The 10,615-nt window shown below is 35.4% G+C and overlaps 1 non-coding gene across 1 annotated transcript; it reads right to left on the reverse strand.

Annotated features, from left to right (window-relative positions):
• Positions 1-9,707: 9,707 nt before the first annotated feature.
• Positions 9,708-9,789, reverse strand: Trnas-aga. Its single transcript has one exon. It is a non-coding gene; the product is annotated as a tRNA-Ser (tRNA).
• Positions 9,790-10,615: the final 826 nt, after the last annotated feature.

Here is a 10,615-nt window from a genome sequence, read left to right on the forward strand (position 1 = left end):
TATTATACCCATAGAGCGATCGATGGGAAGGTATCCAAAGTAATTGTCGATTCCGGAGCTGACGAGCTGGCGCGTGATACTGCACATTTGCCAGCAGACTGCTGCAATCAATGTTGCCGGTGATAACGTCGAATAAAAGCGAACTGGAGGGTTCGCCTGGAACATTTACACAATTTTGCATATCTTGCATCGTTACTTCCCGGGAAAGCTGTTCTCGTCCATGATTTTCCAAAACTCTACGCGGTCGATGCTATCGTATGCAACCTTGAAATCGATGAAAAGATGATGCGTTGAAACCTGGTATTCACGAAATTTTTGGTGGATTTGCCGTACAGAAAAGATCTGGTTCGTTGACGAGCTTGATAACTTCCCACGAACTCGTTTACTACAGGAGACAGACGACGGAAGATGATCTAGGATAATATTTTGTAGGCTGCATTTAGAATGGTGATCGCTCGAAAGTTCTCACAATCTAACTTGTCGCCTTTCTTGTAGTTGGGGCATATTACGTCTTCTTTCCACTCCTAAGGTAGCTGTTCTGTTTCCCATATTGTGCCTATCAGCCGGTGCAGACAAATGGCCCTTTATGAGTTCTGCTCCGATACCATCCTTACCAGCAACTATATTGTTCTTGAGCTGGTGAATGGCATCCTTAACCTCCTCCAAAGTGGGGGTTGGTTGTTTTCAATCGCCCGCAGAACTGACCAAGGCATTTCTTTAATTGCCTGGGCTCTCAGCGCCATTCAGGTGTTCGTCGAAATGCTTCTTCCACCTTTTGAACACCTCACGCTCGTCCATCAAAATGCTCCTATCCTTATCCCTGCACATCTCGGCTCGCGGCACGAATACGTTGCGGGATGCGTTGAGCTTCTGATACAGCGCACGTGTTTCTTGAGACCGGCACAGATGTTCCATCTCCTCACACTCCGTCTCCTCCAGGCGGCGTTTTTTCTCCCGAAAGAGGCGGGTCTGATGTTGCCGTTTCCGTTTATAACGTTCCACGTTCTGTCTTTGCTGCAGCATGACCGCTTGCGCTGCATTCTTCTTCTCCAGAATCTGCCTACATTCCTCGTCAAACCAATCGTTCTGACGACTCCGTTCCACGTACCCGACGTTGCTCTCAGCTGCATTGTTGATGGCTGCTTGCACTGTTCTCCAGAAGTCCTCAAGAGGGGCTTCATTCAGCTCACCCTCTTCCGATAATGCTGCCTTGAGGTGCTGCGCGTAAGCAGCTGCAACATGCGATTGCTTAAGCCGGTCTAGGTGATACCGGTCTAGGTCAACGGTGTCATTGTATGCAGTTTTTATGCACCACCAAGGTAGACAGTGGAGCAGTTCAGCCAGATGGTGGATTAGCTAACTGGCAAGTTGATCGGAAGCAAGCCGATACCCATTGCGAAGACATCAATGCCTGGCCTATGGTAGGAAACCTTAGCAAAGTTAGATGTATGATTATGCAACAAAGCCTCCGTTAGCACATTTCGAAAAAAAGGAAGTGAATCCATCATGTACATTACGTATTGCAGTCCTGCGTTGTCGATGAATATTAACAGGAGAGTTTGTCATACACCCATAGCGACCATCTAGCGATTCGCTACCGCATCGGTCAACGGAACCCTGTGGCAACAATGGGAAGAATCACTAGTCAGCGGAAATGGAAGTGCTTCAACAAATAATTCCTTGTTAAAGGCTTTAACTAGGAACTATTTGTTAAGGTACTTCGTCAAGACAGCGATAACGAGGATATCGACGCCACCGAGCTAACACATAGGATGGTATCGACTTGTGACGCAACTATGCCGTGAAAACTGGAGCCGAGGAACAGACGGTGACCAGCTTACTGGTAGAATTACACGCTCAGCACGCTTCGCACTACTTGCCTCAGAGCCAGAAGTAGGGCTCAGAGAGCAGGGACGGAAATGCAGACAAGGGCGATAAGGACGTAATCACGATCCAACATACTGGCCACCAACGCCGTACGGTGTAGACGCAGAAGCAATCGCCGAGGAGCGGCAAGTGTCTAACGAGGAGGTCGTAGAAGCGGTAAAACGCCTAAAATCGAAGAGAGCCCCTGGTCCAGATCGAATACCGAATGTGAAGCTGAAAGCTGCCATATCCAGACATACAGTATTGGACAAAACATTTGCAACTTTTTCGATTTTCCATACAAAATTACCAACTTTGGTAAGCTATGTCTTAGTTGTTTATCGACTAATTTGAATGAAATTTTGGCAGAACATCAGTCATAACTTGAATTATATGTTTGAGTGATTTTTCCAATCACAATATCAAAAGCAGTAACGGTTTAACTAAAGTGATTTTTTGACGATGTTTTATAAATGACATCACTAAACATATTGAAGGAATAGCTTCATGGTATCTTCAGCAAAGTTTGTACACGTTTGCTGAAGACCGTGTTTGTGTAGGGTTATCAGATTTTGAGATAAATGGTTTTGAATTTTTCGTCGAAAATTACACTTTAGTTAAACAGTGATTACTTATAAACTCGTGATCACAAAAAATATTCAAAAATATATATTGAAATTCAAGTTATATCTGATGTTCTGTGAAAATTTCATTCAAACCGGTCCATAAATAACTGAGATCTAGCTTACCAAAGTTTGTATAGTAATTTTGTATGGAAAAACGTGAAAGTTGCAAATGTTTTGTCACATACTGTATACAGGAAGAAGTGTGTTGACAAAGGTAACTTCCCAAGATATGTTAAATTCAGAAGCTTGTACTGTTGCCAATGCCAGAGATGCCACTGGGAGATCCAGCCTCGTTTACGCTCATTTGCCTGCTAGATCAGCCATTCCATGAAAAACCGACCTAGTGGGTCTCCGAATTCCGTGAAAATTTGCTATTTGCTATTTGCGTCATTATAACTTCTGAACCGTTCGACCGATTTCAATCTTTTTGGACGAAATGAAGACTAAAGATTTTGACTTTTCAGGAAAAATATAAAATTTCACAAAAATTGTGTTTTTTACACGAAAAAAACTCAATAGTTTCCGTTTTTTCGTGTTTTGAAGGCCTCGGGACCAAAGGGGCTATCGCTGTTCTCATTTTTTCTTGAAAGTTCAGAAAATTTTACGTATACTGTCAAATTTTCAGCGATGTATGTTTTTTAGTTTTTGAGATATATAGGGGAACTTACGTATTCTCGGCAGTCTAAGCCGATGCCGCGCTTACTTTGTAAATTCTCGGACATCAGCAGATAAATTCCGTGTTTGTCTGTTTACACTTATGCGTTGCTCAATCCTCTACGGATTCACACCGACAGACTTGTCAAAATGCTTTTGGAAACGTTTTTACAACGCTGCGAACATCTCTTGTTAGTGTGACTATTGTCGGCAGCTTCATTCTGTTCGGCAATTTCCCAATAAGAACTGCTGATGAATCTCTTCGGCAGCTCCAAATCAATCGCATTTTGAGGCGTGTTCATTTGAATTGATAACATCTCTGGCGTTATTGTTTGTTCAGTCTCGGAAATCTCATCAGTGAGAAGCGGACAGAACAAAGAATCATCTGAATGCTTTCATTGACGTGTTTTGATAGAATAATACTGTGAATATGGCGTTTGAAATTTGGTTGCCGATAATAGTGGAATGGTGCCGAAGCCGTCAGTCTCCCTATTTTTGAAAATAAAAAATCAGTCATTTTTTATCGGCACACACTGTAGGTCTCAGCACATTAGATTTGTAATGTTTAAAAAAAAATTATAACTTTTGAACAGCTTAAACGATTTCCAATCCTTTTGTATGGAATGAAAGCTTAAAATTTCAACTATTCAGACAAAATTGAAAAATCTGATAAAAATATGTTTAAACGTGAAAAAATATAAAAATTTCTAGTTTTTTTTAGAAATTTTCATATATTTTAATGTGATTTTTTTTTTTTTTTGCGAAGTAGTATCGATCAATACCTTGAAAACCCTTAGAAAAAGTTCCAGGATTAATTCCAGGATAAGGTATGAAATTTTAAACAAATTACTGGAAGAATTCCTACAGCAATGGAAAATCCTCAGCTAAATTTCTAGTACAGTTGAACAACGCTTAAAGTTGTTCCAAGTTCTTAAGATTGTTTTTAGAATGAATCTTCAAAGTATGCTTGAAAAATATTCTGTTAATGAAAACCATGAATATTCTCTTAACGAATTTCTTTAAAAAAAAAGCTGCTAGGATAATAGTATAAGCTTTATTATATTGGATTTCACCCTAGTTTAACTTACCACTTGAAGCGTCAGGAAGAAATCCTTGCAAGTAACCATATTTGAGTTACTCAGAAAATTATGTTTTTCGGGAAGAATTCCTGCGGTAATTAGCACCGTTTCTCAACTTTGGTAACTACGCATGAAAGAGGATGATAGACTCCCAAAAGGTCGGTTTGAAAATTGCTTTTAGTGTTTCTTCTGCTTCCAGAAGAAATCCTTGAAAGAATTCTCGAAGGCGTTCCCAATGGTATCTCTAAATGAGCTTTCGGATGTATGTTTGAATACATTTGATCTAGAATATTTGGTAGACTTTATAACAGAAATCCAATTCCTTTGGAAACTAGTAGATGAGAACAGGCATTGCAGAATTCGTTCCCTATTGATTCCGAAGCACGATCGAAGCAAGCAAAGAAACACATCGAATCTGTATCGGTTCATGATAGGCAATGTTCGAAAAAAGTAACAAGTTTGATAAATATCAGCAGCGAAGGAGAGCCCCAAAGAGAGAGCGATGATAAAACTTATTTTCTCGCTTATTCACCATTGAAGTTAGGTGTTTTTCTTTACTGGCATGATAAACAATCACCGAACATCCTATGGCAGATGGGTTTTCTCGTGCACTGTTATCCCCTCGATACAATCAGAGCTGTGGCAGTAGATGATGAACGATGTGTTGTGGATCATGATTGTTACAGACAGCGATAAGTGAGAGATACTCTCAATTTTCTCAGATTTCAACCCCTGAATGAAAATGAAGATAACGAATTAGAATGAGTTTACGGTAGACTTCTTGTAGAATTTTCTGAACAATTATTGTAAGTTTTGCAGAAACAATCTCTAAAGGGATATCAATAGAAGATATTCTTTGAAAAATAGAGGCCACGAATACCAAAGCACAATCAATCTTACGCAAGTCGATTTTCTCAGAATGAAAAGGTATCAATGTTTGTATGACGTCATTTGAGCTCCCGGTCAACGTCGGTCCAACAAAAAAGTGAATAATTGGCTGCAATTCGGTTTATGTTTGCCTTCTCAAAGCAAACAAAAGCAATGTTGTGACAGTTCTCACAGCAAACAAAGGAAATTTTGTCAACATTGCACTACTACGTAGGCCGTTGGATTGGTCTACGCAATAGAGAGAAAATTTCTTGAAAAATCTTTCGAAGAATTCTCAAACGTGTCACTACTATTATTCTCAGACGATTCTCGCGTAACTTTTCGAAAGGGCCTATCTCTTACTCTCTTTCTCTTTCGATTATTTCAATGCAATTCCAAGGCTTTTGGGATTTTTATCGCTATAGATCGAACAACAATGTCTTTGGATAGCGTTTCATACAATATACGCAACAGTAGAGGTTAATGTGGCTCAGTTATTAATGATAGTAAACAAATCAAGCCTTCCAAATTTTGATAGCTTTTTTTGAAAAGTTATGCGAGAATTGAAGACATTCTTGATTTTTTTGGATAAGTAAAAAATTCATGTGGCAGGGTTTTTAAATTTGTTCGACAATTCCCAAATAAATTCCTGAGTCTGTCTTTATAGAATTTTTGTTATTAAAGTTGTCAAAATCTATCGAAAGAGTTCATGGATGATGATGTACTATTTATGAATTTAGAATCGAATATGTTATTATAACTTTTTAAGGTTTCTTTTCTAGATATTGTTTGATTTGTCCATAGAAGGATAACTTCATGAACTCTTTTTCAGTCAACAGCTACCTTTTCATGCCATCAGGGGCTATAAGTTTGTTGAAATGCATTTGGATTCATCAATATATATATTTTGTTCTCAACTTAATTGTATATCACTATTACCTTTTTTGGGATTAACTTTAAACAAACTTTTCAATCAAACTAACACTCTTTATTTTATCCTAAAAATTGGTATATGCAAATAAATATCACGGGTCAATTTATTAATTCAACAAATATTTTTAAGAGAAGGAAAATAATTGAGAGTAATTTTCTATGCATATTGCATTTCATTTCCACAGATGCACAAACCCTCTTCATCTATTCAAAACACATCATAATTTAACGTTTAAATTTAAGGGCTCGACTGAAAAACAAGTCCAAATATTTAACAAATTTAGAGATCATTATTCAAAAATACATTTAAAAAATGATCTTGTTTAATGAATTAAAATTTGAATAAAAAAGAATAGAAAACTAAGGTTTATTTAATTCTTACCATTGCTGTATTTATTAAAATAGCTTTTCGCTATACATGAGTCCGCCACTAAGTTTTTTTTTGGTGCAGAAACACGTTGTTTTGCTTTCTTGAAACTTTTATAATGGATTTATGATGCCTTCCAAACAAATCTCGCGTAACTTTTCAAAAGGAACTGAAACGTTGAGAGGTGCTTTTAGGTTACTTTCGCTTTCATCAATAACTGAGCCACAATAACCTCTACTGTTGCGTTTTGTATGAAACGCTAGCCAAAGACACTGTCTTTTAATCTATGGTGAAAAACTTCCCAAAAACTTCAGTATTGCATTGTTATGATCGAAAGAGAACGACAGGGAAGAGATTCTCTCATTGTTACATAAGTCCTTTTGAAAAGTTACACGAGAAATGATTGAACTATCAGTTGGTTTTCAAAAACATTCACTGTCATTTTTTTTTTTCAAGAATTCAGTTTTTGTCAATAAATTCTCGAGCTTCTTGTAATGTAATGTACCAGTCGATTGGACTATGGCAAACAACTGATATTTTTAGATAAAAAGAAATGCGGCATTTTTTGGTGGATAGATCACATGGTTTAGTTTTAGTCAATTTGTCAAATTCAAACCTTTTATATTATCAAAAAATCATATTAATAATAAGGTATTCACAAAAAGGAAGCCGATTTAAAATAGATATATAAAAATGTAGAAAAGTCCCAGACATGATTTTTATGCTTTTAGTAGCTGCTTCGAGGAAAAAATGCTAAACCTATGTAAAAATCAACAATTTTGTTTGAAATTCCTTGCAACCATTAGGTAATCCATCATTGGCATAAGCTCCCTATGGCATTTTTTTGATACGTCCCTCCTTTCTGAAATATTCTTCTGGTAAGCCTATGTTTAACTGACTTAAACTTAAATTAAACTTAACTTAAACTTAACAAGTAGATGAAAAAACCGAATTTAGTACTATACCATTTAATTCCACTAGAGTTTGTATCCTTTTGACAGATACGCGTATTTCGACTTCAACTGTAAGTCCGTCTTCAGTGTCGTGTACTAGACTCAACGAGTCTAGCTCGAAGATTTATTCTTAAACTTAACTTAAACTTAACTTAAACTTAACTTAAACTTAACTTAAACTTAACTTAAACTTAACTTAAACTTAACTTAAACTTAACTTAAACTTAACTTAAACTTAACTTAAACTTAACTTAAACTTAACTTAAACTTAACTTAAACTTAACTTAAACTTAACTTAAACTTAACTTAAACTTAACTTAAACTTAACTTAAACTTAACTTAAACTTAACTTAAACTTAACTTAAACTTAACTTAAACTTAACTTAAACTTAACTTAAACTTAACTTAAACTTAACTTAAACTTAACTTAAACTTAACTTAAACTTAACTTAAACTTAACTTAAACTTAACTTAAACTTAACTTAATTAAACTTAACTTAAACTTAACTTAAACTTAACTTAAATTTAACTTAAACTTAACTTAAACTTAACTTAAACTTAACTTAAACTTAACTTAAACTTAACTTAAACTTAACTTAAACTTAACTTAAACTTAACTTAAACTTAACTTAAACTTAACTTAAACTTAACTTAAACTTAACTTAAACTTAACTTAAACTTAACTTAAACTTAACTTAAACTTAACTTAAACTTAACTTAAACTTAACTTAAACTTAACTTAAACTTAACTTAAACTTAACTTAAACTTAACTTAAACTTAACTTAAACTTAACTTAAACTTAACTTAAACTTAACTTAAACTTAACTTAAACTTAACTTAAACTTAACTTAAACTTAACTTAAACTTAACTTAAACTTAACTTAAACTTAACTTAAACTTAACTTAAACTTAACTTAAACTTAACTTAAACTTAACTTAAACTTAACTTAAACTTAACTTAAACTTAACTTAAACTTAACTTAAACTTAACTTAAACTTAACTTAAACTTAACTTAAACTTAACTTAAACTTAACTTAAACTTAACTTAAACTTAACTTAAACTTAACTTAAACTTAACTTAAACTTAACTTAAACTTAACTTAAACTTAACTTAACTTAAACTTAACTTAAAACTTAACTTAAAACTTAACTTAAACTTAACTTAAACTTAACTAATAACTTAAACTTAACTTAAACTTAACTAATAACTTAAACTTAACTTAAACTACTAAACTTAAACTTAACTTAAACTTAACTTAAACTTAACTTAAACTTAACTTAAACTTAACTTAAACTTAACTTAAACTTAACTTAAACTTAACTTAAACTTAACTTAAACAACTTAACTAACTTAAACTTAACTTAAACTTAACTTAAACTTAACTTAAACTTAACTTAACTTACTTAAACTTAACTTAAACTTAACTCAAACTTAACTTAAAACTTAACTTAAACTTAACTTAAACTTACTTAAACTTAACTCAAACTTAACTAAACTTAACTTAAACTTAAACTAAACTTAACTTAAACTTAACTTAAACTTAACTTAAACTTAACTTAAACTTAACTTAAACTTAACTTAAACTTAACTTAAACTTAAACTTAACTTAAACTTAACTTAAACTTAACTTAAACTTAACTTAAACTTAACTTAAACTTAACTTAAACTTAACTTAAACTTAACTTAAACTTAACTTAAACTTAACTTAAACTTAACTTAAACTTAACTTAAACTTAACTTAAACTTATCTTACATCAGTGTGATACGCCAAAACATTCCGCTAAAATTGATCAAAGTTATTCCGTTTCGATAGACGCCACAGCGATTTCGATTGATGACTGGCTACCACATTCCATCAAGATAGGTTGGTGAATGTTTGCGACATTGAAACGACCGTCAGACTAAACGCCGCTCTGCAAATATAGCCAGCTACAATCCAGAGATTCACTTTCATGGAAATCGAGTGCGGGAGTATAACGCCAAGTATAGTGGTAGAGTTACTGGTCTCTGCGTGCTTGCACTCTATCTACCACGCTTCCGTCCCAATACGATATGCTGTGGTATGCACATTCATGGGACTGTGCAACGAGAATGGTAGTCACTGTAAAACAGCGCAAAAACCTCACCGCGTGTGTGCAATGGTGCACCACAACAAAGCATCGACGACGACAAGACAGATGCAGCAGTCAAGGCAAGTCAAATCTACATCAGACTGAACAGGTAATTTGCAAGATTTTATGTAACTTTGCGCTACCTGACGTGAATAGGCGAACTAAACACATTGTGAAATTGAAAGCGCCAAAAATTTGGGCGACAAAATTCCGTTTCGACAGAGTGTGGTCCAAAAAGTTCAATTGATCGCAGTCGGTAGGATTCGAACCTACGCTCCCAGAGGGAATCTGATTTCTAGTCAGACGCCTTAACCGCTCGGCCACGACTGCTCATATCTTCGTTGTTGCCAAATGTACTACTGCTCATATCATCCTTCCAATATGGACAATCTTCCATGCTATATATAGCACACAAAACATGACTATAGTCACAATACCAACAGGAAAAATATTCTCTGAGAGTCGGTGTTGGTTTGGTACGTTTTGCAACCTCGCTTGCCACTGCAGGCTGTTTATGTAGATGTTTATATTTCACTTTGTGCCCTCATTTGACTCGGTGGTCGGTGTTAAGCACTGGAAAGAGTCGATAGATATGTTGTTATAAGGTTGCTCGGGCTCAGCCGAACAGCGAAAAAGAAGCATTAAACCAGTCATATAGAGAGGCAGAGGCAGTTGGTGGCGCTGTTTGGCTGCTACAGCATGATTCGTTTTTATTTTTCCTCAATGGAATTAGGTAGGGTTGGAATGTTCTTGCGTTCGTCGTGTTTTCACAGCCAAACCGTCCCGAGAGATCCGGAGGTAGACAATGTGAGAGGAGAATTTGTCTTCTCTTTTCTAGGTAGGCTCATAGTCATCATATCTTGTGTAATGATTCCGGAGCAAAGGCACCGAGAACACTGGACTATATCATCTCGTAAACACGCGACTGGTGTATTACAATGGAGGAAATTTGAGCTTCTGGTCTGAGGAGATTTCCCAATATAGACACGCAGACAATATTTGCAGGGGTCTTGCGATGGTAATCGTGGAGGAACATTACGATTTAATGTTTTTGCTAGTAACTTTGGTATAACATACAACAGAGTTTTCAAAACCTTCATAACCTAGCACTGCATTGCATTAAACTGCACACTTTTAAAAATGCTTGTAATTTAAT

This window comes from Aedes aegypti, chromosome 3 (assembly GCF_002204515.2).
Source record: "Aedes aegypti strain LVP_AGWG chromosome 3, AaegL5.0 Primary Assembly, whole genome shotgun sequence".
NCBI classification, from domain to species: domain Eukaryota; kingdom Metazoa; phylum Arthropoda; class Insecta; order Diptera; family Culicidae; genus Aedes; species Aedes aegypti.